The 17,662-nt window shown below is 34.8% G+C and overlaps 1 protein-coding gene across 4 annotated transcripts in view; it reads right to left on the bottom strand.

Annotated features, from left to right (window-relative positions):
- Nucleotides 1-17,662, bottom strand: part of LOC145277320 (uncharacterized) — a 239,879-nt gene that overhangs the window by 126,512 nt on the left and 95,705 nt on the right. The window lies entirely within an intron of this gene.

The following is a 17,662-nucleotide window of genomic DNA, read 5'->3' as shown; positions in this document are numbered from 1 at the left end:
TGAATATTGTTGAAAACATTATATTTACTATGATCTCTGAAAACATAAACATTACAATGATCACTAAAAAGATTTAGTGTTTCTCTGCATTGTTCAACCGAATATTTCTTGTCTTTAATTAAAAAAAAACAATGCGACACGTTCTTTATAGTTCTAAGAACATTAGGTTATGAATGATCATTCATCTGTGAACTTTTATGTGAAAAAATCGAGTTTCCTACTAATTTTGCTTGCCAGCTTGCAAGCAATGAAGTTCAGTTTTTCACAATCCAATTATCATAGACAGTAATACCTTGAGATGTGAATGCAATAAGATATGAGTCTTTTGAAATATGATAAATTGTATGTATATTTCCACCCTAAGATACAATTTTTGGGGGATACGATTTTAAAAATCATGCGACTCCAAAATATTAAAAATACAAAATGCAAAGCCAGAAAAGTGTGTGTGTGTGTGTGTGTATCATAAGCTAGGTTATGCTATCTCACCCTGCCTCCTCCCCCTAGCTCACCTTCATTAGCCGCTTATCCCTGTTTTCATGATGATTACAATTTTATTCTTTATTTTTTTATCCATCCTTTCTGTTACATTAAGACTTAAATATTAAACATTCAGTAAGTTCATTCAACGTTTTTAGTTGTGTATAATCTTGCCCCTTCGAGTTACCATATTGTGTACATGGTAGCTCTACTTCTTGCCTTCACTCTTTATTGTATGCAGCCCATACACTAGCACTTGCCTAAGCGGTGAGCACAACAATTTTTTATTGTTGTTATTAGCATTCATTATTATATATCAATTTCCATGTCATTAATGTTGTATTTATCTTTAGTGATTGTTGAGTGTAAGTTGTAATAAAAAAAAATGCCATCCAAGTAACCAAACTTCAATATTTCAGGTTTATGAAAAAGGATAATTGGAAGGAAGATCAAAAATTGGACAAAGACGATGGAGAATATTAAAGGGAAAATTTCAATGCTATCAATATCCAGACAAAAGAAAACTTTGGTAGGTGGGTCCACAAATTCAGTACCCATGGAACAATCTAAAATTTGAGCACTAAGAACAACAAAGCCATTCATTCAGTACCAAGTGAGGCGTGCATTCAAATTATTAACAATTTAGTACCTCATATCAAGATGTGTTTGCAGCACAAAGATGTACATTTCGACAGTGATAAAAAGATTGTTGGATATTCATAGTTGAAACTTGGACAAGTAAAACAGACCATGGTTTATTTGTACAAAATATGGTTGGATTATAGAAAGGATTCTGTGAGTTTTATTAACGATTCCGTGAGTGTAATTTGGGGGGAGGAGGGGTGCGAGTCACAAGTTTCAGTCTTATCTCCGTTTTGGTTATTACATTCATAACCTTTCGCCTGTCTTATTTTTCACCCTTCTTTAGGTGACTTGTCATTGTAACTTTCTGAATTTCGAACTGAATCCATTGATCCATTATGGTTGACTTATTCTGCATTCTGTGTCTTTTAGATATTCTGTAATTAATATTATCTACAGGTTGATGAAGGGCCTGCTTTTATTTAATGTTCTATGCCTTTCAACTTTGTTTTATTATTAACTTTTGCTAACAACTGGATGGATACAATAAGAAGTGAATAGAAAGGCGAACAGGTTGGCAAACTCCTATAAATTCTTTCATCACCAACTCACAGTTTATTGATGAAGAATTATCTTCATTCGCTTTAATTTCAAAATTGTCCTCATAACTTTTCTTTTTCTTTGTTTCAACCGACTGAACTTCTTGATGAATATTTGTTGGATATTAATCGAGTTAATGACTTTGCTGATCACTGAGAAAAATATGAATAGGAAACGCACCCAGTGACTGAAACAAAGATAGCAGGCTGCATAAACTGAAAGAAATTTGCTGACCACAAGAAGTTGCTTAGGCAACATGCAGGTAATGGCGTGTGTAACATAATATTGCAAATGGACAAACAAACAAAGCAAATAAAATAAATAAATATCCGGGTCAGCATTTTTTTTTTTTACAAAACATTTTTATTACCATTACTTTCGGCACCTCTTAAAAAAATTTCTCACTGTCACCTGTTTATTTTAGTGTGGCACGCATTTCTATTTCTTCCACCCACACGTCAGTATTAGCCAGACACTTCTTGCTTTCGCTTTACACCTCCATTTTCCTCAACATCCACTTTGTTTTTGTTCTGAGCATGCGCTGCATTTTTCTCTCCTTTTTTGTTCCTTCTCGCGCACACTTCCTAATCTGCACATACATGTTTTTTGGCTACTGCTGCTGCTAATCCTCCTGCAAGCCAGCCATCCTTCGCTGCCGCCAACATCTTCCCATGTGCTCATATGAACATATTCGATTAAGTAACAATTCAGAAGGGACGTACCAGCATAAAGGTGTCCATAATGTGATTTAACAGGTCAGATTCTTGATGATGGTATGGTACAATTACGTTAACATGCCGGTTCTCGGCATATCACTACAGTTAAACAACATTGAGTCTGGCTAGTACCAGATGGATGACCATTTGGGAAGGCTAGGCGTTGTATGTACCTTTTGAGAAAGGCTGGGCGTGGGGCCAGCACCCTCACCCTGAAAAAAGAACTCCTTGCTACAAAAGCATCTACAAAGTTGTAGATGGCCTATGCCCCTCCAGGGGCTCAAGACCATGGAATTCTTGATGATAGATAGAGATAGATAAATAGATAGAGAATAGCTCAAGTTCAAACTAAGGTTTCATCTTTCCTGCTTGTGCATTCCAACTTGATTCTCTCTCACTGTATCCATTCAATAATTACAAAGTAACCAAAAAGGTTCTGTTCGTTTTTTGATTAGCCATTGAATGAAGTTGGAATATATACAAAATGTGTGCAGCAATTGTTTTCAAATTCGGACAGTTGGAATTAGGATCATCAGACATTATAAAAAGCATGCGCACTGTGCCTGACCATCATTTATAAACCAGACAACTGTGAGAAGGATGGAAATGTCTAGAGAATTCGTTGGAGACTGTTTGTGTTACAATTTCAAAATCAATTCATCAGCAGCTGCATCAAGTCAGGCATTTGGAATAATGCTGTGGATGAATAGGCGTGGGTTTCAAAAATTCAAGTAAAGAGATTTGTCCCTCCATGATGAGCCTCGCAGTGAATGACCACAGGTCTTCATAGACGGAGTCCTAAAGGTGGAGGAAATAGTCTAGCATGTAATAAACTTGCAAGACAGTTCAATGTTTCTGATGAAACGGACTTCATCTGCACCGTCTAGGCAACACGTAAAATTGGAGCAAGACGCTTCTGTAAACACTGTTGGCAGTTCACCAGGGACAACAAGTGATAGTCTGTGTATTGCTTTTTCACCACCACATCGCATCCTTATTTAATCGAGTGCTTACCAGTGATGAAAAGTGGGTTCTTTACGAAACTCCCAAACGTTTAAAATACTGGTTGTCTCCTCAGGATGCTGTTTCTCACACTGCAAAATTGCGACATTATGCTTTGTTTCTGGTGGATAGGTCATCTAGTGGTTTGTTATGAACTACTAATAATGAGCCAAGCAGTAACTGGAGATTATAATAAAACTAGTGGCGGTACCTGGCATTGCCTGGGTGTGTTGCGGTGGTATAGTAATGGTGGGAATAAGAAGCATCCTGAGGGGGGGGGGGACAACAGGGTGGAGAGAGGTGTTAAAAAAAAGTGGTAGTAGGCTGAAACCCATAATGCGAAGGAGGAAAAGAAGGTGAAAAAGATGTAACGCGTTAGCTGATGTCACCATCGCGCAAGCAGAAGTTGTGTGCGTCAAATTTAAGCATAGTCAATCAAAACGATGATTTAAATGCTTTGCCGCTTTTTCAATCAGTTTTGCTTTATACCAAAAAAGCCAAACAAACACCCGAGACGATGCCATGGTGGGAATTTTGTTTAACGTGATCAAAAAATAAGATAGAGACGGTGTTTGTTTGCGAATCTGAGATATTACAATCTGGGAAGTATACAAAAACTCCTCGCGGAATCTAACTGAACCCCGATGCAAAATACCTTTGGCGGACATACACGAACGTTCATGCCCATTTTGCCTTTTATATATTAGATGGGTCAAACGGTCACTGGAGACCTATACTCCCAAAAATTGAAACGTGTGCAACATCACTGCGCCAGGAGCCAGCACTGGTGAATCGCAAAGGTGTGCTTTTCCTCCATGACAACACCAGGCTGCATGTCGTACAAATGGTCAGGGATACCATATAGTAACTTGGGTGGTAGACTTTGTGCCATGCACCTTACTCATTTGACCTTGCACCATCTGATTACAATGTCTTCACTTCCTGGATAATCATCATCTTCACCAATGAAGAAGACTTGTGCTAAACACTCATAGATTTTTCGTTACCGCCTCCCCTCAGTTTTATTGCTAAAGGATTGAACAGCTGGAGACAAGTTGGCAGAAGTGCTTGATGCCGATAGCGATTACTTTGAAGACTAAATATAAGTTGCACATATTGTGAAACGCTTTCTTTCTTTCCTAAAAAAAAAAAAAAAAAATAGACAGAACATTTTTGGTTACCTTGTAATATATAATCAGATCCTTCTAAGCCATAAGAAAGATTCAGGTCATCCCAGATGGTTGTACACCTAAACAACATAATGTCAATGTATCAGATCTTTGGACAATTATTATTCTCGATTTTCATAAATGACCCACCTCTTCCCTCCTCTAATGCAATTGTGTCTGAGAGGGGTATATTAGCTGAAGACACCATGCTTGATTCTTGACATGTAGACAAAATGACCGCACACATATCCAAGGCAATGACTGAATTCTTAATGAGCTCTAGTCTCTAGTGGAATGGAGTCAAATAAGAATGGGTAATGTTACTAAGACAAATCTCCTTTGCTTATATAATCATGAAAAATCTTTTTGAACCACTGATTGCGATGACTAACATTCAAACTTTTTAGCACAATATTTATAGGTAGGATTTGTTTTATAATACACCGAGGTATAAAAAAGTGACAAATAAACAACCAAAGGAAAGATAAGTTACTCTTCTACCTACCTGGGTAAGTTGCTGGTATTTTAACTGATTTTAAAGTGCGTTTTACGTGTTCTAGTGTCATTTATTTGGTAGATTTCTGTCAGCATTTAATATTTTTTGAAGTTTTTGATCCGTTCTCAGGACTCCAAATGCAAGAGCACCATGGCACCATGTTTGTTTTTCTTTTAACTAAACCACTCGGCACAACGTGCGTTTCACACTTAAAAATCAGTTTAAAACATCAAAAACTTATTCAGGTAGGGAGAAGAGTATTTGTTTCTTTACCATTTTTTCTATTGTGAAACTAACCCCACAGGTAACATGCACTGGAACAAATACATGGGAGATATTGCCAAGTCGTCTGCAAAAAAGATGGGCTCCTTCTACCAGGTTAGAAAACTTCTTTCCTTTGCCGGGTTCTATGTTTCTACAAAACCACCATTCACTCATGCATGGTGTGCCAACTATTAGTCTATCCCTCGAATCTAATAAGTCCCACATTGTCTATCAAGCTCCAGCCCCTGTCATATCACCACAAGTTTTGCAAGTACTTTAATGTAATCTGCTCTGATAAACTTGCTTCATGTTTTCAGCAAAGCCTCAGGTAAAATTCACCTTTCGTCTTCCTTCCAGAACTGACGTCCGACATATTTTTAGCTACGGATGACCAAAACTGTGTATATAGAAGGAACCTTTTTTATTTTTGTTTTTTTTAGAAGTCAAACATTTGAACTCAATGGACTGTTTTTTATATTATTATTATTATCATCATTTATGAACTGTTTTTTCAACTTTTATAATAAAAGTTAGGTAAACATCGATATCGAAATTTTAAAATTAAAGTTAAAGTTAGTTTTATTTAAAAAAAAAACAAAAAAAAACGACATTTTTTTTCAATTACATTATAAACTTTATTTGAACTTTTTAACAAAATTTTACATACATCAGAAATAGAATTGTAAATTGATTTATCATTTTATTGTTGAATAAAATTTCAAAGTGATAAATGATGAAAAAAAATTTATCTCGAAAAGAAAAAACACCTCGTTTTTTTTGTTTTTTTTTTAATAAAACTAACTCTAATTTTAAAATTTCGATGTTTGGAAAACCATTCATAATATATATTTTATTATAAAAGTTCTATTTTTGTTTGATAAAAAGGATAAAACAGTTCATAAAAAAAAAACAGTCCATTAAGTTCAAATAAAGACTATTTGAATAAAACTTATAAAAAAATAAAAATAAAAAAAAGTTTCATTCTATACAGTTTTGGTCATCTGTAGCTAAAAATATGTCTGATGTCACTTTCGCCAAATGGCTTTGTAAACAAAGGAAGACGAAAGGTGAATTTTGCCAAACCTCATCCGTTCACTGTGGAGGTGCCTAGATGCTAGATAGTTTTCTACTCTAATAACTTCTGTCCTCGAACTGCTTAACTTTGGAATTCACTCCCTGCTCTCCATTCCTTGCATCAATATGTATAAAGTTTTAAATGCAATATGAACAGATATCTTTAATCTTTTTAACGCCAGAATTTTTTTATGCAATAAATACATATTTTTAATCATGAAATCCACACATGACAGAAGCTAGCGTGCAACTGACGCATGAACATAAACAAACCTCTCATTCACTTGTTGAACCATGCATAGACTTTGAAAACCAGCCATAAGAGTAAGAAATATTTCCTATACAGATTTGAAAATTTTGAAAACTTTAAGTATCAGAAAAATGATAAAATCATTTGTATGTCCTTTTGTTGGCGTTGCAAGTCCAATATTTCGCTAAAAATAGCTTCATCAGTGTAGTTAGTCAGTTCGTAGTTTTTCTTTTCTTCATTTTATTGTTATAGAGGAGGTAAGTCCTGGAGAAGAAATTTAAAAGTACGAGCTGTACATTTTTGACGTGTGCGTTCGCTCCAGTTTCGAACAAGAATATGAAATAAGAAAATAGTTGCACACTATTCCTATACAGATGTTTTTTTTTTTTTTGAAAGGCGATTTTGAAAGTAAAATTTGGGGGTAAAGGGTTAAAAAAAAAAAATCTGAAACAATAAAAATACATATTTGTCACTTTATATACACTGTATTTCCTATAAGCACATCATCAATATACAACATCGTTCATCCATGGCGATGTGTTTCCACATATTGAAATTTATTTATGGAGAGCAGAAAGTGGATCTTGTATTTACTTTCTGCAATTTACCATTGGATCACAAGAAGAAGCTGCTGCTGATGTGATTGCAAGACTTAGGAATGGATAAAGTTCAGGGAACGTCTACCATTACTAACTAGCAAAGCATTACCACTCTCGATCAAGAGGAAAGTCTATTATGCAGCCCAATGATGTGTAGAAGTGAAACCTAACCAGTGAGGGTTGAAGACATGTGTTGCATGGAGAGACATGATATGAGAATGGTACAATAGATGTGTAATGAAAGCCTCAAAAACAGGCTTAGTTCTGATGCTCTCAGAGGAAAGAGGAAGAGTAAATCTAGACAGTATAGGGAGAGGTGTGCAGAACAGGAAACTTTGTTAGTATAGCCATGTTGAAATAATGTATGATAGTTCTTGGATTATTAGATGTAGATCAGTTGATGTAGCAGGCTCAGTTGGCAGAGGAAGGCCAAGGATAATATGGGAAGAAGTGATAAAGATGAACAAGAGAGAAAAAAATGTCTGAAATTTTCTCCATTTATGCTGCAACAGGGTGGAATGATAAATTTGTCGCCCTAAATAAAACAACACTTTATTTTCATTGAAAAAAAATCAATCCAAGTAACTTGATTATGTAGTAGAGCTGACATCTATTTAATGTAGCCGCCTTCAGTCTCAATTACCACTTCGATACGGATCTGGAACTGGGAACACACTTTTTCCACAAGCACCGACGGGAGCTCTGCAAATACTCGGCGAATGGCAGCCATCAGGCTAGCTTTGATGTTGTGGGAGGACATGTTGATGTTCTCGACGTATGACCAAATAAAGTAATCCAGCGGGTTCAGGTCAGGGGAAGACGGGGGCCAATGAGAGAAGGGTACAAAATCATAGTATTCCTTCTGAAGCCAAGCCTGAGTCTCTTTGGACTTGTGGGCAAGCTCAGAGTCCTGCTTCCATGCCCAGAGTCTGTCAGTGGCCACCTGATTGCACCAGGGGATCACCGCACTCTTCAGTACATCCAGATACACTTGCTAACTTCGAAGATGTGAGGTGGCATGATGTAGCCTTCATATGAAACTACACCAAAAACCATAACAATGGCCAGAAAAATTCAAGCATTGAATTATTCAGATTGCAATTTGAGGGTGCTGGCAATGATCCTGTTGTCATAACTTGGATCGATAGAAAGCAGGAGTTGTACAGCGGCACATCTCTGATCTTGTTTGTTGAACATTGTACCACTTTCTGACATAATAGAAGGCTCCTATCGCTCTTGGGATTTGTACATAACTGGCCAACTAGTTGATGGCCTGCAACAAAAAAAGAAAACTGGTTTTCACCAGAGGGAAATGGAATCATGTCGTCTTTTCTAAGGAGACAATTTTATCATTCCATCCTATACTGGTTGGTTGGAATTTTTTTCTTCTGCTAAAATTAAAGAATGCTGAGTCAGGAAAAGGGTGTATGATGATTATGAAACCCATGCTTCATTATAAAATCGCTATTATGCAAACACTGGAGAAAGGAGGCCACTACAATATAATTTTATTTTCTAAAATTATTCAATATGAGTTTGGTTTGCAAGAATCAAGACAAGGACCATTTTTATATATTAATTTTCAAAATAGTATTTGAGTATTTCTCTCAAACTCCATCGACAAACAAAGGTTCATGCAATTCCTTATGTTGTCTGACTAATCAAGTACAAGTCTGCATGTTATTTGCAAGTAGAACAGTGAAAGAATGAAAGTTTAAGCAAACAAAGTCCAGATGTTTCCATTGTCTGCAAACAAATTTCAGAGGAAAAAAAAAAAACACTAAAAATACTATAACTATAAATCATATGTGCATTCTTAGGTTTGCTATATAATATACTAGTGGGACCTATATCTCGGCATTGCCAGGGAAAAGTGAGAACTCAAGAAACTCCTGAACTCCAGATTATGACTTATTTTTTTTAACTTTCTATAATTATATATTTCCAATGAATAAAAGCAAGTAAAATCTTTCTTTTGTTGTTGCCCAACGATATTATTGTAGAACCCAAATCGGGAAAGAAAAAAGAAAACCGTATTAAACAGAAGTTTAATATATATATATATATATATATAAAGAAGGATGTTGTAGTTTGCTTGAAGCGTTGTGTATAGTTTGAAAGGATTCATGTTCGAAGGCTATATCAATGCGGTTTGTAGAAAACACTGAGTTAGCATACAAAAGATTAATGACAATATTAAAAGGAATTTTCACTAATTTTCAATTATATTACGTTTACTTACCAACATAATGTATGATGCAAGATGGTAGTGTTGATGTCCCTAATTTTCAAGAGTAGCATCTCTTCTTCAGAGGGGAAATCAAAAAGAAATGTGTACAACTGTTCAGCGAGGCTTTCTTTTGTCTGTTTTATTTATTTATTTTTTATTTTCCGGAAGTCAGTGTTGCAGACTGGCTGTCAAATCAATTTGTAAGATACGAGTTGTAATGAATATTAAGTATTGTTGGGAATTATTTTAGCTTTTTTTAATGTATATAAATGATTAGTTGTTGCATATTACACTTAAAGTGTGTACTTAGGGGTTTTAATGACTGCTGTATTAGTGTTATGTACTATCTGGTTTGAGTAAAGTGAATAATCAAAGGGAGATCATTCTATGCGTGCTTGGATTAGTTCCCCTGCCAAAGTGTATACGTCAATAAGTGTACATGTACACACCTCAAATTATTGAAAATTCCATTTAATATTGTCATTCTTTTATACGCTAACTCGTATCCATGGTGTTTCCTAAAAACTGCACTGATATAGCCTTCAAACACAACTCTTTTCATATAACCTCAAGTTTCTGAATTTTTGAGCAAAGGATTGATGATTTTGATTGATGAAACCCTTTATTTAATCCACAAAGGTAGCATGCTCTTGTTCCATCAGCCATGACCGGATAAAAGTCTTAAGTAATTTGCAGTTGTATTCTTAGTATCATCTGCATTGAGAGTTGAACCTTCAACCTCCAGAAGAGTGTCACTTAGAACTGAATTTTACCTAGTACTTTATTAATTATGCTATGGGTGCACAGAGAATAGAGAGTACAAGATACATCTGAAAAAGATTGGTAGTTACATTGTTGGAAACGTAGTGAGAATAATACTTAAGATGAGAACTATACTCAGAATAATCCAAATAATTTAAGAAACGTTTATAATTTAGTTATATACGTTTATAATTTAGTTATATGGAAAAAAATTATGCTGCATCTAATTTTGTAAGTAAATTTTTAGTTTTTAAATAAGATTTTTTATAAAATCTGTTAACTTAAATTAATAATATGACATGATTTCAATAATAATGCATAAGTCATGTAGAGCAGGCATGTCAAACACGCGGCCCATCATAGACATGCTTGTGGCCCGTATGCACAAATTATCGACTTTTTTCCCACAACTCATTGACAGGGGTTTGGTAGCTTTCGGCATAGTGGAAGGAGGGAGAGATAATTTTCTGTCAAATGAAGTCTTGTTCAAATATGTAGTTTTTACGTTTTTGGAATGATATTTTTGGTGCTGCCATACTTTATTTAAATTGAAAGATAGTTTATATTGAATTTTGAGGATTATCTCTCTTTTTGCCTGTATGTTTCTAAATTTTGAAGAAAGTAGCAAAAATTTTTATTTAATGTGTTCAACTTTTGTGCCCCCACCCCATAACAATAGAAATTGACTCATATGGTCCTGAGAGCACTTTAGGTTTGATATGCCTGATGCAGAGAATCATGCATTTTATGATAAGACTGCATAATCTTTGTGCTAATAATGACAATGATTCGTATATATATATATATATGGACTTAATTCAAAAGAAAATATATGTTGTTTTCATACGCGGCAGTATAACTATGGCAACTGTCAAGTCAACTGAACAACAAACATAAGCCAAACTTCCATCTACACAATTCAACATGAACAATACCATCGATGAATCTCAAACAATTCCATTGACACAACCCGACACACTACCAGAGCAACCTCGGCAGTTACTCACTGAACGACTCTAGCATCGTCTTTTTGTAGCCGTTGGATAAATTTATTTAGCCATAGGTGGGCTTGACTAAGATACTGACACACAAGTCATTGAACATTAATATCGCTGTTATTTTGATTGTCCTTATTAGTTGGTATGTGATTGCCATTATTACTATTTATATTATTATTACTACCTGTTTCAACTATACAATTGTATACCATACTGTTGCACAAACAATCATTTGCTAATGGACAATTTGTCCTAATTATGCAGTTACACTTAGTGTTAGATGTGTTTAGGTTATTACTCTTTGGGTATTTTAAAATTTTATTTGACTTTGAACTTAAGCTCTAGCCACGGTTTTGTACCGTTGAGCAAGTAAATCTAATTATATTTTTATTGTTTCAGAGGAGAATCGCCATGATGAAATTATAAATATATGTGAGTGAATCATTTGTAATGGATGATATATTTTTTAAATTTGAATGATCAGAGAAGTGAAAACATGTGAAACAAGAAGGCAACAAACAATATAGATACCAGTGATAATTTTCTGTTAATGTTCTCAAGAAACAAATTTTATTAATTTATATATAAAACAGGTACCATGTTGTAATGTCCTTGATTTTTCTTGCGATGTCTTCGCTAGTCAGGGCAATGGATGATATATGTCAAATGAACAAATGCACTAATCCCATTATTTTCTGGTAAATGGATAAAAATGCATTGGACTAGCAAGACCGCCCAAAGTTGCCCGGTCATAAAATACACTTAAATATTATATTTTAATTCATGCAGATTTTGTATTATATTGTAGCTAATATATAAAATAAAAATAAAATAATTTGATTGCAATCAGCTAGAATCAAAACCAAAACATAGCTCTCCAGATAGCATATGACCTAAATTCATATGCATACAAAAACTGCTCCCCAAAAATGTTCTTTAACCTATAACTTTTAATTAGCACATGTACAGAATAAAACGGGTATAGACAACTTACGCAAGGTTAATGTTTTTTTTTTATTTTTTACCCCCTTAACAACTATTTTACTGGCTAAGAACCAAACCGAGAGTGTCCTACAGGTTCAAATATATATCAAATTACAACATTGTAGATCAAATATTCAAAGAGGAATTAGGTAGAGATTTTTCACACACACCGACAAAGTTACTTTTATACATATACACACATATATATATATATATATATATATATATATATATATATATATATATATATATATATATAGTAGAACCCCGGGATACAGCATTAAAGATTAGTAACAAAATACAGTACAGTATATAATACACATGTATATAATCAAATAACATTATAAATAATATCATAAGGCGCGGGCAAATACCTTAATCAGGGGCCGGAAAAACATTGTATTCCACATCGTAAGTTGTTCTGTTGGCTCTTGTTTTGTGATGTTGGTGCACTATTTTGAGGTTTGGATTTTGGCAGCTTATCAGATATTGTCTGGTGCTTGTATTATAATCGAGCACCGATTTACTTTTTTTTTTTCTAATCACACGGAGTATATACACACAAATCTCCAGAGGTTTGGTTTGTTTTACAGCATATCAGTCATCTATGGGTTATTTAATGCTGAATAATTCCACAGGTATTTTATACAGGGTGAGTCATGAGAAACGGATGTTTTTAGGATGCTCCTTGTTCTCTTTGAGTAAGGGGTAGGGAGTGAAGAAGGTACTCTTTAAACTTACTTAAGATGCTGTTTAGTTTGTTGCTATTTGTTTATCTTTTATGTTAAATTTGGTTTTAGTTATTGATTTTAAATCGCTTTTCTTTTCAGTTCCCTCATGCTACTGTGGAGTCATGAACACTGTGTGTTTGCTTATAACACTTATGTGAAAAATGGTGAATCAGTGACAAAAACCCAAGTTTCTTCAAGTGAAGATTCAACATCAGTCGTCATGGTAATGTACCAAGCCACAATACTATTCTTAGGTGGGTTAGTGCACTAAGAACTACTGGTTTACTATTGAAAACCAAACCATCCGACCCTGCCAGAACTGCTAAAACACCAGGAAATGTGGATCAAGTGAGAGGGGCAATCATCCGAAGTCCCATGTGCTCTGCTAGGTGACACTCTACAAAAATGGGAATAAGTCAGAGCACCGTGCAGTGAATACAAAATTGTGACTGTCCAACAACTGAATCCGTGGGATTACCAACAATGTTTATTTTTTTTTTTCAAACAATGCTCGACATGTTTGAAGAAAACATGGATTTAACCTTGATAATGAGTAATGAAGCCCATTTTCATTTCAATAGTACATTTAACAAGCAAAACTTTCAATACTGGGCTTCAGACAATCCTCATGAATTACATCAGCGATCACTACACAGCCCAAAAGTGACTGTTTGGTGTGGTTTGGGAAAGTGCAGGATTTTTGGTCCATTATTTTTTTGAAGAAGGAGAAGAGACTGCAACGATTACTTCAGACCACTATATTCAAATGTTTTAGAACAGTTTCCGCTCCTGAGCTTCGCAGACGAGGAATCATTAGGGCACCAATGTGGTTTTAACAAGATGGCACCACTGCTCATACAGCAAGAGCGTCCATGACTGCTGTTCGAGCTGCATTCTCTAATCATGTCATTTCCCGCTTTAGAAATCTCCCGTGACCTCCATGCTCACCCGATCTTTCCATGTGTGATTTTTATCTGTGGGAATTTTTTTTAAATCACGCGTCTATGCTGGGAAACTTAGCACACTTGGAGAACTGAAGACTGCAATATGTGAAAATATCAAAAAAATAGGTGAAGAAACATTAGTGAAAATGGAGGCAAACTTTAGAAAGCGGCTTCAAATTTGTGCTCGTGAAAATGGCCATCATTTGTCAGACATAATTTTTCGCATCTAAATATTCCAAATTGGCATAGTTTAGTAAATGTTTTTATGTACATTATAAAATTTTTGTTGAAATATTTTCAGAGTTTTGTTTTCCTTAAAAACATCCGTTTCCAGTGACTCACCCTGTACTAACGAGATCTGTAAAAATTCCACAGCGGACTCTTTCAGATGTAATATATTGATGTTAGCATTCTGTGGGTGTTCAACGTAAATGGAGACACCCTGATATTCCTGTAGCTTTTTTGTTAAAACTGCAAAAGTATTTATCTAAGCTAGCAAGAACGCCTGGTGTAGCTTGGTCGTAAAATACGCTTAAACACGATATTTTAATTAATACAGATTTTGTATATATTATTATAGACTTAAGCTTCTATCGATTCTTATATATGAAGTTGTGATTTCAAAATAAAAAAAATATATATCCATATGATTTGGCTGCATCAGCTTGAACCAAAACCAAAACTTATTAAGAAAAAAATATATATATATATATATATATATATATATATATATATATATATATATATATATATATTATTTGAGTAACTTCAGCTATAATCGAAATCAAAATTTATGAAGAATTCCTGGTAAAATTATTTATGACAAGAAGTGGAAGGTCATAACAATTAAACGACAGTCACTCTGAAGAAAAAAGATGTAAATGTGACACACAAAATAACACACACACTATTAATATATAGATTCTTAGGAAGCATTTGCTTCTAGAAAACATTACTTTTAGTTGTATCAATTTTCTTTGTTTTCAACATGATTGACTTTTACGGTTGGAGATGAACTCATGCTTACTAGAGCAGTCCAATGATTGGATTGGGTCTCTCCAAACTTCAATCTAGCTAAAGTGAAGGCCAAAGTGGTGCAAGTCACAATGACACTTCATACAATCAGGCCATGGATAGCTCAGCCACCAGAATACAGTTTTAATGCATTACAGGTTACCACAGGTGGCGCCATTTTCAATAGGGGGTACCACTCTGTATGACAAATTTGTGGTCCTGCCAATAGGGCAAAGACTCTCAGGTGTTAGTCTAGTAGATAATCTATGACCCATCACCTGCATTCTGCTTTAATGAATGACCTTATCCTTTTGTTACTTCATTGATCCTAAACAATTTCTTCTCAATGTTTTCCACTCTTTATTTAATGGATGTTGTTACAAATTGATGTCATCCATTTACATCATAGGTTTTCCCAACACTTTTTAGTAAAGGATATCATTCAGTATGTATAGGATTAAACAAGGTACAGGGTGGAACAATAAAAGTGTCGCCCTAAAGAAAACAACACTACAGCTTTATTTTAAAACTTTTATTGAAAAAAATCAATTCAAGTAACTTGATTATGTAGTAGAGCCGACATCTATTCAATATAGTCACCTTCAGCCTCAATCAGCCTCGATATGGGTTCGGAACTGGGAGCATGCCTTTTCCACAAGCACTGGTGGAAGCTCGGCAAATACTTGGCAGATGGTGGCGAGCAGTCTGGATTTGGTGTTGTGGGAGGTTATGTTGGTGATATTCTCAACATATGATTAAACAAAGTAGTCCAGTGGGTTCAGGTTAAGGGAGGAGGGGGGTAGTGAGAGCAGGGTACAAAGGCGTAGCACACATTTTGAAGCCAACCCTGGGTCCCTTTGGATTTATGGGCCAGCGCAGAGTCCTGCTGCCATACCCAAGGTTTGCCAACGATCACCTGATTGCACCACGGGAGCACCACACTCTTCAGCACATTCAGATACACTGTACTGTTGACTTTCAAGCCGATCTGCAAGATGTGAGGTAGCATGATGTGGCCCTCACTTATAACCACATCAAAGATCATAACCGTGGCTGGAAACTCCATTGAGCTGTGCCCTCAAGCGTTGAAGCCTAGATTTGCATTTCGAAGGAGCTGACAATGGTCTTGTTGTCATACTTTGGATTGGTAGAGAGTATGAATTGTACAGTGGTGCCTCTCCGATCTCGCTCATTGAACATTGTGTCACTTTCAGACATAATAGAAGGTTCCTATCACTCTTGGGATTTATACACAACTGGCTAACTAGTAGATGGTTTGTAAGAAAAAAAAAAAAAAAAAAAAAAAGAAAATCGGTTTTTATTTAACAGAAATGGAATCATGTCTTTTCTAGTGCAACAATTCTATCATTCCACCCTGAAACAAAATTAGAGGCATAATCAAATTTTCTAATTCTTCCTTTGACTTTGTTACATGCTTAAAACTATTCAGTTTCAGCAAAAATTGGTCCATGTTAGAAAATATATATTTTCAATCGATTTTATTGCTTCCTATATTTAATCCTGGTCAATATTTTTATTATAGTCATGAATAAAGAAAGTGGGAGTTGTCACTCCCTAACTCAAATGTACTCAAACTCTAATCATGTGCCTCAAGAAAAAATTAAGACAAATCTTTATTCACTGATAAAAAGGAAGTTCTGATTTGTCTTTTCAATTTTTTCTCTCCTTTCTTTCATTGCTAACAGAGAAAAAGAAAGAAAAAGGAGAGAGAGAGGGGCAGGGAGGAAGACAGAAAGAATGTCACCCGTTCTGGTTTTAATCAAGACTAAACTGTGAAGTAGAAATGCAATAAATATACGTAAATTAGAAATTTGAATTTTATTGTATTATTTTATGTAACTTTTATTTCTTAACTTATACAAATGTTTTTTTTTACAATTCTCCAGTATCTATAATACAGGGTGAACCGATAAAAATGCAGCCCATGAAATCGTTAATAAAATTCATAATCTTTTCTATAATCCAACCATATTTGGTACAAATAAACTTCATTCTATAACTGTCTTGTCCACCAAGTTTCAACCATGAATGTCCGACGGTCTTTGTTTATTGTTGTTCAGTGAAATGTGGAGATTGACGACTGTCTCATCAGTAAGAATAAGATGTCACCCACTTTATGCCAAATCGTAGAGGTTTTTCACATAAAATTTGTCAGTCATTCCTCCTTCAGCTTGTTTAATCGGATTTATCAATGTGAATTCAAAGAGGTGTTTGTTACATACAGCACTTGGTCTTTTGTCAATTTTCATCTATTTGGCCAAACTCAGCGTCACTTTGTGATTGCATGTGTTTTAATCATATAAAAAAGAAGAAAAACATTTTTAGCCCCCCCCTTCATTATTACTGTAAATATAAAAACTAAAAGGAGAAAAGGCAAATCTAGGACATATTTTGGTAAACATATCTAATTTAATCATTATCATATAATGTAGGTTGTATCTGAGCTCTTTTGAAAGAAAATAGCAAATGAAAAGTAAATGGTTGACCACCCCTGACAGCTTCCAAAAGTAGGCAAAATTGCTCTGAAATTAGCATGAAGAACATTTGATGTGTGCTGTGGAGGGATCAGCATCAAAATCCTCTTACTACTACTACTATTAATAGTAATTATACACACTTATAGGTTCCAAAACTATTGATTAGAATCGCATTAAATGTGGCATGAAGAGCCCTTGGGATGCTGAAAGTAATAAAATTAAGAGTGTTGACCTTCATAGAAGCTAGACTACTAGATGAACAGATTTTT

This window comes from Euprymna scolopes, chromosome 1 (assembly GCF_053919585.1).
Source record: "Euprymna scolopes isolate OS-2025 chromosome 1, ASM5391958v1, whole genome shotgun sequence".
In the NCBI taxonomy this organism is placed as follows: Eukaryota; Metazoa; Mollusca; class Cephalopoda; order Sepiida; family Sepiolidae; genus Euprymna; species Euprymna scolopes.
This window is presented reverse-complemented; position numbering and strand designations above follow the sequence as displayed.